Source organism: Gavialis gangeticus, unplaced genomic scaffold, assembly GCF_001723915.1.
Source record: "Gavialis gangeticus isolate Ggan-Ray unplaced genomic scaffold, GavGan_comp1, whole genome shotgun sequence".
Classification (NCBI taxonomy): Eukaryota; Metazoa; Chordata; order Crocodylia; family Gavialidae; genus Gavialis; species Gavialis gangeticus.
The window spans coordinates 262,909,775-262,925,122 of NW_017729032.1; the positions used below are offsets into that span (position 1 = coordinate 262,909,775).

Below are 15,348 nucleotides of genomic sequence, written 5' to 3' on the forward strand. Positions count from 1 at the left end.
ACTGGTTTAAGTAGTCAGAAACCAGTTTAAACCTGTAACAGAACAGATGTTCAGTGCACAGAAACCAGTTTGAGAATGGCTGAAACCAGTTTCAGATAAACCTGGTTAAATGTAGCATCAGACTTAACTGATTTGGGTCTAACTGGTTTATGCAATGTCTGTCCCTTGCTGGTTTAAGATAAATCAGACTCCCACAGCATCCTGGCATACTCTCTGGGCTGGTTGGGACTCTCTGCTCCACAGCAGGGCTGGCCCATCCCCTCTGCTCCCTGGCTGCAGCTTGGGAAGGGACTGCAGGCTGCTCCTCCCTTCCCCCATCACCACTCCCTGCTAAGCAGGAATTCCCTCCCCACTCTGCCTTGCTGAGAGGTGTCTGGGTATTAGCTAGCAGACCACATGCTGGCTACAGTCTGTGCTGAGTCAACAGGTAGAATCAACAGGTAATGTCCCTTTGTTGTTTTCTTAATGGGATGATAAACACTGAGTTAAAGGTGATAAATGCTGTTATCAATTCTCTCCTGAGCTAATCAGAGCATCCTGCCAGAGCCTGGCGGTGCCCCACCCTCAGCTCAGTTCTGTGCAAGTGAAAGGAGGGCTGCTCTAGTGCCCCCTGGCTTGTAGCCTGAGCCACTGCAGGCATGTGCCTGCATTTCTGTGATGTCTGTCTGGTTATAAAACTGATTTAGCCTAGCCAGATTAGACTAAACTGCAGAAATTGTCTGTCCCTTGCCAAACAGATCTTTATGTGAAACATACAGGATTAGTAGCTAGTTCAACATATTGGGTAGGTGGCTTGGATTAGACAAGGGAACAGAGCACACAAAAACACTTTCCTCTCATATAAATCTTCCCATCAGTAAATTCCAAAGTAATTTACAAGTATTTATATGTAACCCACAGAATTCATGAAAGAAGTACCTCCCCAGTGCAGAGAGAAAGCTAAAGCAGCAACAGAGGCTTCAGGTGTCTTGCCCAAAATGTTCAAGTTATTAAGCAACAAATATCAAAGGAGGTCTGGTCTTGCAAATATAGTGTCACTTCCCTGCCCACCCAGCGTATAGCCCTACTAAGTGCAACAGCGAGCATGTTGACGTTTGCATGCTTATGCAGCACCCAGAATAGAATCAGACATTGCATGCCAGCACCAAAAACTAAGTAACTGTCATTTAGACATGTCAAGTAAAATAGGATTCTGCCCCTCGTGTGCACATAGTTAGATTGCTAGCTGCAGCATCTCTGTAAATAGTCCTCTGAGAAAAGAGGCAGCGTCACTTTTCCAGATAGAGTCCTTTCTCATTATTACCCAGCAGCACACATTCAAGGGTGCATTTGGGGGGTACACTGGTGCACTTGTACCCCCTTTTGATTCCTAGTCCACCCAAAGCTTAAAACCAGCTTCCTGGTAGCAGCATTTCTAGGCAGGCAGTGCTGAGGAAGTCAATTGACTTCATGGTTGACTGTAATCTGTCTGATCCCTTCTAAACTCTTCATTCCACAAGTGTTAACAACCCTCTCCATTTAATGGACTTAATGTTCTGCCAATCAAACTATCCTTTGTTCTGCAATTCTAATATCTTTTAGCTGCTCTTGGTAATGAAGCTCCTGTTTCACAGCCCTTCAAATTATTTTTAACTCATTCCAATTACATTACTTTTTTTTTTTTGCTTCAATCTTAAACTGAATAATACAGCCTGGGGTCCCTAGCATATTAGTAAAGCTTCTACTTTATTTTTAACTAAAGAAAAATATATGTTGTTTTTATGTGTGCTGATGCACCTCACCATGTGCACCTCCCTTTTCAAAATTCTAGATCCTCCCATGCACATAGTCAATGAATTATGGTGGCATGCAGGCAGTCCAATGAGACCTACAGCTAGAAAGAGACTGTTAAGTAACCCGTTTGAGCATATGGCTCCACTTGAGCAAAGCAGTTACACATGTGCTTAACTTTAAGCATGTGAATGGTCTCGGTTGATATGCTAAATCCAGGAGAGAGCAGCAAGTACTTTTCCGCTAGAAAGCACCACTCCTCTCCCATGGAAATTTCTCCCTCTGCATTGCCAGGAAGGTTCCGAGTCACATAAGTGAAAGTTGTTGTTGATCTTTTTGCACTGTGGTCAAAAATAAGGAAGTCAAGGTGCAAATGACTGGTATAGGTTCTTACTGGAAATTCTACACTGAGATAGTTCCCCCTCCAGTAGCAAACAGTCTTTGGGATCAAATGGTGCAAACTGGACCTATACATGTGAAGATCATGATACAAAGCCACATCATGTCTTTAGGACTTTAAGATCACCGCTGGCAGTTTCACAGTCATGACAGCCTTAGCTTCATTCATTTTGTCATACTTAGGAGTGCTGACAGTGTTCCCAGACCTATACCTGTGATTTGATATAGCCTTATACAATTGGAAAGACAGAGTAGGTGAAATCAGATTTTTGCAGGAATTTGATTTTCCTCTACTGTAAAATTTTGGTTTAGGTTTACAAGATTGCTTTGGTTCTGCATAAGGATGGAATTAACAACACCTTTAGAGGATGTGTCATATGAAACCTGAGAGGGAGAGAAAATACAATTCAGAGCAGGAACTTGGGCCTGGGCCCCCTACAATTCAGTTAATAACCTCACACCCTTCAACTATCTGCTGCCTTGGGATGCCCGTCTTTCTCTTGCTCCCCATCTAGCCACTGCAGAAATCCTATTCTGGCCCCTATTATTTGCTAATGAAAGTTTCATCAAAATTGGTATCTTCCCTAACCAAGCTTGGCTACAATAAAGCTGCATTTTCCAATCAGGTCCAGTGTATACAAGGACCAATACTAATGCCACCAACTTTCAGGGGGCAAACTACAGGACACAGTCCTTGAAGTCCCACAGACCTCCAGAACCAGAAGTAGTTGATTTCGTCCCTGCATCCAGTTAGTGGACACATCTTAGTGCAATGCAGTATCAAGGGCAATGAGCTCTGCTCCATGTGCATGAAACTACAGTGCTTCACACTTGGGAGGTAACCTGCAGTGAGCTCCTGAACCAGAAGCAGTGTAAGCATCCTCACACAGCATTGCACCCAAGCTCATCAGCTATGCTTCTCAGCTGCTCTATTTAGTATAGCTGTGGCTGCTGTGCTCAGACAGAAATGGTAATATGCAGAGGCAGATAGAGGGTACGCAGAGGTGCTGTCACACCCCCTTTCCACAGTGTAGCTCAGCAGTTTCCATTCCGCATAGCCTCAGATGCCTGGGTCCCATGTAGTCTCCAGATGATGCCACAGAAGCAGCACCTGGGGACTTTTTTTTAGTCTCTAAAGCAGATAAGAACACCTCTCCCAGCATCCCCGCCCTTCCCCTTTGTTTTCAGTGGCACTCCTCCCCTTCCTCCCATTCCCCTTCTCATCCTCTGTACTAAAACCTCTGGGTGCAGGAATGGGACACCCACGCACTGCTGCCTCTGTCTCTGGCTGACCCAGGGGCAAATGGATCCTCAGAGCCACTCAAACAAAGACTGCAGGGAGTGATTGGGCAGGGATCTAGGCTCAGCTAGGGACAGCAACAGTGGGCAGGTTCCTTCTCCCTCCCTGGTCCCCCTAGGTGTTCTCTGCCAGCCTGGGAGCAGGCAAGGGATGAAGAACCTGTCCACATTGGCTGCCATCCCTGGCTGAGCCTAGATCCCCAAACAGCTGCTCCCTGGAGCCCCAGCCGGAGCAAGGCAGGAGCAACTGGGACAACAGCAGTGGCAGGCAGACCTCTCCTTCCTGCATCCAGAAGTATAAGTAGAGAGGATGAAGGGGATAATGGGAGAGCATTAGTTACTGCTCCCACATCCTCTTTTTTAAAATCCTGGATCTGCCTATAGCTCCATGGAAACATTCAAGAGCTATAGAAGCATTCAGGGAATATGTGGGGGGAAAGACCTTCCTATCCAGGACCAATTTTTTTATGTTTGGTATAAAAGGCCTATTTAAGGGACTTTTCAGAGAAATAGCCCTGAATTTCTGTCCCAGAAAATCCAGGACAGAGGGTTGTTCTACCCACTTTACCACTTTGGTGCCCCATAAGCCCTCAAAATAGCACTTAAAGGCTGTTTAAGGCTTGTGCTGGATGAATTGCATCCAGAAAAAATGCACCACCGTAAGGGGTATATTGCTATACCAACACGCTCCATAATTTATATTTTCACTGGCAACATCATTGTTGTATATAAATTATACTAATATAATAGTCTCATTCAGTGTGACTTTAACTCTTAAGGTGCCTTACGAAAAGGAAGTTGGATCTGATGCCCACACAATTTTGGATCCAGCTTAGCTGCTTCTATTTAGTAGGGGTATTTTATTGGAATAGTTCAGCTCTTGCAACCCCTATCATGGGTGCCACTTCCATGGTGTCAAGTATATTCATACCAGTATTACTGCAGCCATGCTAAAGGGTGGTTAAAGCAGCCATGCTAAGGGTTAGTTAAACCATAGGGAACACAGTAACATTTTGGGGTTTAGATAAGCTGTTATACTCCTAGGCTGGGACATACATTCAAAAAGCCTGAGCCTGAATTGATTCAATCTGTGCAGGTTAGTCTAACCTGTCTACGCTGAATCAATTCTTAACTGTACAGACATCCCCTCTGGACTGAAAAAATCCAGGCAAATGCCTGTGGTGGCTCAGGATAGAAGCTGGAGGATACTAGAGCAGCCTTCCCTTTCTTTCCACAGTGCTGAGCTGAGGGGGGACATGGCCAGGCCCCAGCAGGCCAGTCTGATTAGGGAGCCCCTGTCCCTCACTGGTCAGCAACGGAGCCAGATGGGATTTTCACAGCTTTTAGTTACACAGTAGGGAGCATTTATCACCCCATCAGGAAAACAAAAGGATCTCTCATCAGTTCAAGGTCTTCTTAAACAATTTGTTCCAAAGAAGGAACAGAGAGACATTACCAACTACCTGTTGATTAGCTCCAAAGAGCCTTAAGTGTCACAGTCCTGTCTGCCTTTGTCCCATCTGCCACAGCATGGACTGTAGCTAGAATGTGGTATATTAGCTAATGCTGAGAGGTGTCTACGTAAGGCAGAGGGGAGCGGGGAATCCCTGATTAGTAGGGAGTGGTGAGGGGAGGACATGGCAGGGAGCAGAGGGAAGCCAGGCAGATGCCTGTAGTCTCTGCCGGAACTGCAGCCAGGGAGTAGTGGGGAGGGATCAGATCTGCTGTGGAGCAGAACACCCTGCCCAGCCCAAAGAACATGCCGGGATGCTAGGGAAGTCTGATTTAACTTAAACCAGGAAGGAGTCTGGGACAGACACTACATAAACCGATTTGACCTGAATCAGTTAAGTCTGATACTACATTCAACCAGGTTTATCTCAACCAGTTTCAGCCATTTTCAAACCAGTTTATGTGCACTTACCATCTGTTTTATTACAGGTTTAAACGAGTTTCTGATCATTTAAACTAGTTTATGCGTAATGTCTGTCTCTAGCCCTAAGGGCTTGTTTATATTGCAGCTGCCACTGCTCCCAGAATGGGTCTGAGCACACCCATTCATCTGAGTACGCTAACCATACTCCAGAGTTGGAAGGTCATTAGTGATGTTGCCCTGGACTCATCCCCAGAGGCAGCTCTCAAGCTTGCTGAAGAGTGGGGGACTGAGCAGGAGCTGTGGATGAGCCCAGAGCAACCTCATGAGAGAACTTCTGGATCTGGAGTGCCTCCATGGATTCTAATGAGTGGGGAGTACTCAGCCCCCTGGTTTCCAGGACATGCTGTTGCTATTGTACAGAGAAGCCCTTATTACTTACACCCAGATCCAAAGAGATAGTTAGGTCTCTAATAAATGCATTATATGAGAGGAGAGCCAGTTTCTGAATGTTCTGTAAAGCTAAAAGGAAAAAAATGAATTGGTCTATTGAAATCTGTGGGGATTAGGCTCCTTACGAAGAGCTGGGCATAAATATCTTTGTGAAGCTAAGCCTGGGGCCCTTTTGAAAAATGTTACATTTAGATTTTTTTTTCCTTTAGATTTGCAAATCATTCAGAAACTAGTCCTGCTGTCTGAGAATGCATTTGTTACTCATCACTCTCTGTTAGATCATTTTAATGAAAGTATTTAGCCTACAGCGTGGTTGCAAGTTATTTAATTCAGCCCTTCACCGGTTCTTACTCATGCTCTTTGTTTAAGTCATACGGTATCAGTTCTGCTCTTTGATTTACCAATAGAAACATTTTAAACTTTTTAAAAATTATATATTACTCTCTACTTATCATGTACTTATCACTACAGGAAAGAAACAAAGAGTGAAGGGTAAGTGGCAAGTCATACATAGTGAATAAAGAATAACAAATTCTCTTTCACATACAAATAATATTCACACAAATTTCAATAGAACAATTTCACACAAAGAACAATTTCCCAAAAATCCACATGAACAGCTATTGAAGAACAAGTGTTCACAATTAATGAGCCACTTAGATGACTACTGGACAGTGGTCAGCTTGAACAGCTGTTCAACATTTGAATTAATGATAGCAAATATTACGTTATAGTGTTGAATCAGCTGCAGCCTTTCTAGTGGCAATATCATGGAACCTTAGAAAAATGTGGAAGCTGGAAGTCTGTGGTAGGAGAGTCCCATATGAGTTTTAATGGAGTGTTACCAAGCACCATGTAAGGAGTGAAGATAACCTGTAGGTAATCTTTCGTGACATTTGCAATGGGTAATTACAACCCTTTCATAATACAAAGCATCATAACAGACCAAAGCAAAAATTGTGGTATCTGACTTTTCAGCATCGTGTACTCATTGTTATGAACAATGGTATCTGCTGCCGCTCCATCTAAATATTTTTGTCAGAATCAGGAACCAGCTGTTACCTAAGCATGGTGATATGTTTAAACAGGCATCCAAGGGTGCCTGTACATGTGCAGGGATACTGCTTTGACATGATGCAATTACAGTGCTTCAGAGCAGACCTGATTAATTGAGTCTGCTGGAGCGTGCCAAGTAACATATTCCAGCAGCCTCCACATCCTGTGTATTCAGCATCCCCGTGCTTCAAAATGGCGGGGGGGGAGCACTTTAACTAAAACTCGTTGAACAAGCTCGTTAAAGCACTCCCACTGCTATTTTGCAGCGCAGGATGCTGAATTTACAAGATGCTAAAGGCATTTTAATTAGACCAGCTCTCTGAGCCACTAATTAAAGTGCCCCACCACCACTCGCAGAGCATGTGTAAAAACACCCCAAAAGCCCAAGTTTGAAGGTAGTTTTAATTACACATGCATGCTATACCTTTTAAATATGTTTTAGCCACTTACAACAAGGGCTGGTGCGAAACTCAGTTTGTACCCAGTCACCATTAATACTTGATGAGTAACCATGGCAGCTAATATTCTTTTCTATCCCAGTTAAGCTGGCACCTGGTTGCCAGTCCATTGTTTTGCACTTGAGGTGAGAACCCACTGCCAGAACTGAAGGTTTGTCAGTTTTCCCTTCTGTGATTCATAAAATTCATTGTCTTGAGTACTAGTTGTGCTGGTCTAGAGGCATGCCCTCCAAATGCTGCAACATCCCATTAAGAAAGTATCGCTTACCTGTCTAGAATCTCTGAGAACACAATAATGCAAGCAAGGTTGTGCGCCACAATATGGGAATATGTATAAACATGGTTGACACATGCCTGTGTAGACACAATTAGACAATGTTTGCAGTAACTGGGTTAGAGGAGAATATCATTACAAAACACAAACAAACCATGTTTGTACTTCTAAACTGCACAGGGCCAGCATAGGGAAGGCTCTTATTGAATGCTGTTAGGACTGTAAGACCATTCCAATAAATACTACTTTTATTTCAAAGCCATGTGTTCATGTTTCCAATTAACGAAACACCACAGGTGGATCTCACAGAGCAAGTTTTGTATCAAAGCACCTTTTTGTGCCATGCGAAGACCCATCATTACCAAAAGGAAAGAAAACTTGGGAGAAACTATAGAGTAGTAAAAAGACAGCAAAAGGAAAAGCAACTACAAAATGGCCATTTTAAATTTACCAGAAGCAAACAGCTACCTCTTTAACAGGCTAGTCCAAATAAAAAGTATGCTGGGAAAGATTCCTATCAAATCCATAGGCAAACTAGGCCAACTAGGCCGGAGGACAATATTAAAAGATAATGTGGTTAGTACAAACTCAGGTGACTTTATAATAAATATTGTATAAAACAATGTGCTAAAGTTATAGGATCCAGCCATATGAAGTACTTAGTGCAAACATAGAGATACTACATAATAATGTTCTGAATATTGTACATGAGTACTTACTATGTAGTATATTGGGTTACTAAACTTTCCTTTATGAATGTATGGGTCTAATTTAACAGGCAATTGTTGCGGGGCGGGGTGGGGGGACAGGAAAGCAACACAGTGGTTCTGGATAAAAAACATTCCAACAAAACCTCAGGTACCAATTGCAAGACAATGGTTAAGTAACCTGCAGTGAAAACACCACTTCCAGACTTGGGAACAAAGTTACACAGCCCTTTTGACAAAACTGAAAGCTAAGAACCAAAAGCCATACAACACTGCTACAAGGCCTTTAGAAATGCTGAAGGACTTCTCAGTGATGTGCTCCTGGTCAAAGCAGACGAAGAAGGATCAGATCCTGAAAGAGTATGTGAAGAGTAATTTGAAGCCTTTACTAGCTTGGTGGGAAAGGTAAGCCATAGGGCATGGAATATGGATGGTTTATTGTTGTAAGATCTGTCTGAGCAGTTAAACAAACAATTCTTTGTGTTAAGAAAGCTAACTAGTACTGACTGGACACCTCTTATCAAAACTCCCTCAGAGAATACAAGTCCTGACACAAAGCTTGCTGAGGGATCCCAGTTCGTACCTGGGGCTGCAGACCCCGAACATTTTTTCTTTTTTTCCTTGTTTTTTATTTTGTTGCTGCAAATGCACACGCACCTATGCCTTTACCAATCTGTCTCGTGACCACCATTGCTGTCTTAACAGTCTAAAATAGCGGTTCCGATCTTCTTCACACTGGGATCCATTAGCATAGCATAGCATAATTACTAGCCTGCTGTGACCTGCAACCCACAACCCCCTGCCCCAACCCACAAAGTCTCTGTCTCTGTCTCTCCATAGATGGTGGAAGGCTGGGGCTAATGGGGCTTAGCTCCCACAAGTCCAGGAAGTCCAGGCGTAGGCTCCTGACAGTTGCAGCAGAGTGGAGGGGCACACACAGATAGAGACAAGAAGCCTGCAGGAGGCTGGGAACTCAGCCCAGCTCAGCCATGTGTGGAGCAGCACTGAGCAAGTACATGTAAGGATGGGAACGGGCGTGGGGGAGGGAAGGAGCATGGGGTGGGGGCAGATCAAGGCCCCTGTGGGGGAGGGGGGTGAATGCGGCCCTGAGGCAAGTCATGGGATGCTCACTGCCCAAGTGACTTATGCGGGGTGGCGGACTCCCACTGCTGCTTCCAACCCTGGGGCAGGCACAGGGGGTACGTGCACCCTGATCTGTGCTGTGCTACTGGATTCGGGGTCCTGGGGTGTCAAATAGCCTCAGTCAGCTTACCACCCCTAAGGCTGAGGAGACCTCTCCGTAGAGTGCCTTCTTGTTGTTTGCCCACACACTGGAGTACATACAGTCTAACTAGTTACACGGTGTATTATTTACAAAACAGTCAACATATGAATGAGGTTAATAGCAAAACAGGGTATCAATATCTAATTGTCAAAGCCAGGTATCAAGGAACTAAAAACACTTCATGCCAATTGAATCAAAAACACCCTCAGTACAACTCCCCAGCTTAAACCTTGAGACTCAAGTGAATTTCAGCAGGAGCACACAGGGTTAACACAAAACATCAGCTCTCCTTTACATTAGCAGTATAGTAACATTGGCTGCTGCAGCTCCACTTGCAGTGCTCTCTGCTAGAGCCCCCATGGGGAAGAGCAGATTTCCTCTGGTCCAGCTGTCTGTTGTATCTGCAAAAGAAACATACAATGTTCCCCCTCCCCCCAAAGCACCTTTCTCTAGCCAGACACAGCTCCTTGTGCTCATAACTGAAACAACCCTGGGTTTATCACCCACCTGACCCCAAGCTGTTTTCTCAGCGAACTTTCCCCAGAGCCTTCCCAGATTGACACCCTGTCCTCCTAGGCAAGTCTCCCTTATGACCCTTTTCCTCTCCACAGTGGCAATGTGTGGGGGCCACACGGGGTTGCATATGCACCCCCTGAGAGTGCTGGTGCACCCCCTGACAGCAAGCATTCCTGGGCAAGGGGAGCAGGCAAGAGCACTGGTGCCCCCCTTGAGAGCACCAGCCAGGGAGTGGGGCACCAGGAGAAGCAATCTCTGTGGTCCCTGATCATACTTGCCCAGAAGTGCCATGGGCACGCTGCTCTGCCACATGCAGGTCACCAGGGTCAGCTGTGGGGGGACCGCCCCCCGGTCACTGACTGGCCACTGGGGGGGCAAGTGCCCCCCCAACTCAGGAGGCACAAATCACCCATGCTCTCCATGGGTCCCTCTGCTTCAGAAGAAGAAAGGAGACCTTTTTGGTATTCTCCCCATCACTGATCACACCTTCTATTCATAGCCCAGCAACGGCAAGCTCAGCGTGGTTCCTGCCCAGGGTCTCCTGTCTTCAGACCCCTCTCCCCTCTCTGACCCAGGCTGTGTCCTGGGACTGAGTTCCCTCCCCTTGCCTGCCTCAGGAGCCAATCAAAAACATGCATATGCTTTTGCAAACTACTGTGGCTGCAAACTTTCCCACTCTGCCTTGGCAGGGATCTTTACAGGGATTTGGTACAACCTCCATAGAGCCACTGCAATGAAAATCAAAATACTGGTGTGGAGAATTATGCTCAACAGGTGCCTCAGATAAGTGACTTTTGTTGACCTGGTGTAAGTCTGTTTCAGCTGAGGCATGCTTTCCATTACTTTCCACATCACAGCAAATGTTTACAGTTTCCATTTCTAAAGGATGTAGACAGGCTGTAGATTTCCATCTCTTACCCTAGCAACTGCTTTAGTGGTTTGTTATTTTCCAATTCCTTCCGATTTGCTCAAAAAAGAAAGACAACCCAGCTCTAATTAACAGTTACAGGATATGCAAAATATAAGATATAAGCATTTCGTGCCTGCAGTCATACCATTACCCACTTCCCTATCCCTAGAGAAACAAATGTCATGTGAAACAAGCAGAAATTGACCTGATCTGGAACCAAATCCATACTTCCAAGTTTCCTGGCCTTTGGATATGATGTTCTCACCGAGGTATGGGTAAAATGTGTCCAGAACTACTCACACTGGAGTTTAATCCCAGCCTGGAATTCCCCCAAGGTTTCTGTAACTTCACTTCCAGTATTTATTATCCCTGGGAATCACATAAACAGGCCTCTTCTAAAAACAAAATATTACTCAGTGCTTTATTCTCAGCAGTACAGGGCACTGCCTTGTTTGTTTGTAAGGTTCAGACAAAGATACACACATGGAAGCTAAGAAAAACAAAAGAGCAAAGGGTGTACACCCACCTAGTTTAAACCTGAGTTGCACTGAGTCTCTTTATATAATCATTCACTGGTCTTTTGAAATTAGAAATTTGTGTATTTTTTAAACACAGAAATATCCCTTCCATATCCCTTCTTCACCCATCCTCCACCATGGGCAGTTCAATTAATTCGTCATCAGTGTCAACACTGATGTACTAATCTGATGACCTGTGGGTTTGCCATGACACAGACTGTTAGTCATTAACCAGTGGTGTAATTACAAAACTCAAGCAGAATGTTCATGAAAAGCCTGATAAAGAACAAGGATTAAAAAGACATGTCAGTGGTGCCAATTCTCCCTTAAGCTACACCCCAGAGAAAGCAACTTGGGAAAGTGTTTATGTTCACTTTGCGCTGGTTTAAATGACTTCTTGTAAAAAAGAAATGGGGCTCCACATGTGTTCTTGGAAACTCTTTTGCTAGCTTTGATTTAATAAAGCTTGTCACTATGTGAACTGAACTTCGGTGTTTCTAGTCAGCTAGTTGAAACTAAAGGCATTATTCATCTAAAGCTGCCAGATTTCAATTTCCACACCTTTCCTTCCCTCTCCATCATTTCTCCCGACCAGCAAAATCATATCTCTGTCCAGTTCAGGAACTCTTAAGAAATTCAATCTCTTTTTTTCTTAAGCAAAAGCCCAATAAATTTATCTGTTTTGCCCACTTGTCAGATCCTCACTTTCACCTTAGAAAAGGGTTCCTAAGTACTACTACAATATAAATGATGATCACTATTTTTGAGGGTTTGGAGAAGTTAAGCGGTCTCATGATGACAATTTTGCACAGCATCAAAAAGCCTACTAGTCAGAGCCAAATCTGAACTTCTGCCCCCAGGGGCTTAAACAATGATAGAGAACCTTGACTAAGCCTCTGGGTGACACTGAATAAAATGATCAGATACAGCCTCTGCCATTTGGCATCAAACCAATAGGATTTAAAGAGAAAGAACAGTCAATATTTTACTTCTCCAGGTAAAGGCAAACCTTAGAAGGCCATCTGACTGATAATTGTCCAAAAAAGTCATCTACTCTCTACTGCCAAGACAAAGAATTCATTCTTTAATCAAGTAACATTTGGTTTGAGCATATACCAAAATAGGTTCAAATCAAGCTTATCAGTTCATCTGTGTTCTTAGTGTACGTACAGCTATTACATTTAGACTGGCGTAACTAGGGGTAGGTTAATGTAAATGCCCATCTGTACAGGTGTTCAGAGGGGTTACATTGGGCAAAAAAAAAAATGGCAGGCTCCATCTAAGTTTGCCTGAAGAAGTGAACTAACTTAAATCAGGAATAAGTTAACCTGATCTATCAAATGTCAGGACACATTTGGAGCATACACACAGGCCTGGGAAAGCCCAGCCACTCACCCCAGCTCTGGCTGTACTCTCCCTACACCCCAAAACCTGACCAGGCTATTTTTAGCCCTCAACACCCCACCAGACAACCCCCGCACCCTGCCGCCCAAGTCACTTACAGCAGGTTCCCAGCATGGCTCAGCTCCTGGCACCAGCAAACAGCTGCACATGCTGCTCCCAGTTTACATTCATACAGCTTGATGTAAACCATGTGAACATAGACCAGCTGTGGCAAAAAGCTGCATGTCCCCTTAGGTGTCTGTTGAAAAGATGGAAAAGAAAGCAAATAGGTGTTGCCTCTTCCTCCTGCTCTTTTAGTAACCAACAGGTGTTTTACAAACACAGTCTCCCTAAGTTCAAAGTATAACTTTTATACACTTTTTTTTAAATAGCAGCTATGCCTACACACCAGACAGTTTTTTCTAAGCCACATGCATTGAAAAAAATGTATTTTAATGCTGATGGGATAGAGAATTCTCAGTCATCATTCTGGAGTGATTGTATTAATGGCTGCAGTAAGATACTTGGTTGACTGCCTCATAGTTTAGCAGATGAACAAAGTTCTTGGAGGAATAATACAAAGGAAGATCTATTGGTAAGACACTGGACTCAAGAGACCCGCATTTAGTTTCTTGTTCTGCTACTGACATCTCACATGATGAGTTACTTCATCTCTGCATCAGTTCGTCATCTGTAAAATGTGAATAGGGGTAAATATCTGATTGATACAGGGCGCATCTACATGTGTGCTTTAATGAGCAGTAACCTACTTTACTGTGCATTAAAGCATCATGTAAATAACCATGCTATTATGCTAATGTGCAATAAAATAGGCTACTGCACATTAAGCATCACAAAAACCATGTGTATTCATTACTGAGCATCAATGCAGTTTAGTACCTCACACTGGAGGTACTAAATTTAATGTGCATTAGGAAAAGTGCCTTAATGCACATGTAGACACATCCACCAAGCATCTATGTGAATTAGGCACCGAAGTGCAATTCTATTCTACCCAGTTCAAGTCTCTATAAGTCCATTAATGCATTTACTTTTTAACAAATTTATGACTTAAAAATGATTTACAAAAAAGTAGTTAGGATAAGAATGATCTATCCACTTTTTTTATTAACAGGTTTTCAGAGATTTAAGCAGGGTGGAATAAAAATGCACTTAAGTGCATAAATATTATGTGGTATATACGCCTAACAGGCTGAATGAATCTGGCCCTTTGGATGACATTCTGTTCTCTTTCTGGTAGTCTTAGCATCTAAATTTGGTTGTCTGTGTGGCATTTTTGATTGCCTACATGCCAGAAATTCCACTTGCATGCAATTTGGAATTCTACATAGGGGCACATAGCCCCGCACACATGGACAACTATGAAAGGCTATACAGTCATGCAGATTGAGCATGTTCAGTAGCAGCCAGGGTCCACACACATAGCCCTTGTGGACACACAGCAGCCTTTGATATATCGAAATGGAGTCTACCAAAGCCTATGACTACCAGGTTTAGACTCAGGACCAGGAAAGGGCTGGGTTGATAGGTCTCTTTTGTCCTCATAGTCAGTGACTGGAAGCTGATCCACTAACATAGTCACTGGAAAGAATGGATGTAGGGCAGTGTCAGGCAGGGAAGTTTTTGCCTTACTGGGAACAAGGGCCCCTACTAGAAACCAGAGTCCCCTCTCTTGCCAGCCCACAACCACCTCACTGAACCCCCAGATCCTGTGGTTTATCCCCTTCTCCTGGACCCAGATATATCTCCCACAACCCTCTCTTTCAGGGCTCTCTTTCAGGGCTCTCTATAAGATCAGCTTCAGAATTGCTGACTTGTGGCCTAGCGCTTAGAGTTCTGTACTAGGAAGTCACAGTATACAAGGTTCAAACATCCTCTGGGCAAGAGAGCCCAGAACCAAGGACTCTAGTCTTGTAGGTTAGTGCCCAAGCCACTTCCTTATTTAAGGAGAAAATGGGAGCTTTCTCTCTCTCACTCTGCCATTTTGTTGCTAGAGCATATGTCCAGTCTGGGTGCATCCATACCCACAGGCCTATGCATCCAGGAACAGAATTCCAACCTATGTATAAGCAGTATTTTTGGCACTTGGACAGTGAAATCCAGACACTTAGACAACCAGTACAGAATAAAATGTCACATATATTATCTCAGATGGCTTGTTGGTCTAGGGGTATGATGCTCACTTAGGGTGTGAGAAGTCCCAGGTTCAAATCCTGGACAAGCCCAATTTTGAGTAAGTTTAGATTAGACAGCTGTAAGAACTACTTCACAGTCAGGGCAGCTAGGATCTGGAACCAACTTCCAAGGGAAACGGTGCTGGCTCCTACCCTGGGGGTCTTTAAGAAGAGGTTTGATGCCTACCTAGCTGGACTCATTTAAGCCCACTTTTTCTCCTGCCCAGGCAGCGGGTCGGACTTGAAGGTCTA

At 44.1% G+C, this 15,348-nt stretch overlaps 1 non-coding gene across 1 annotated transcript; it reads left to right on the forward strand.

Annotated features, from left to right (window-relative positions):
* Positions 1 to 15,075: 15,075 nt before the first annotated feature.
* Positions 15,076 to 15,147, forward strand: TRNAP-AGG. Its single transcript has one exon. It is a non-coding gene; the product is annotated as a tRNA-Pro (tRNA).
* The last annotated feature ends 201 nt before the right edge of the window (positions 15,148 to 15,348 follow it).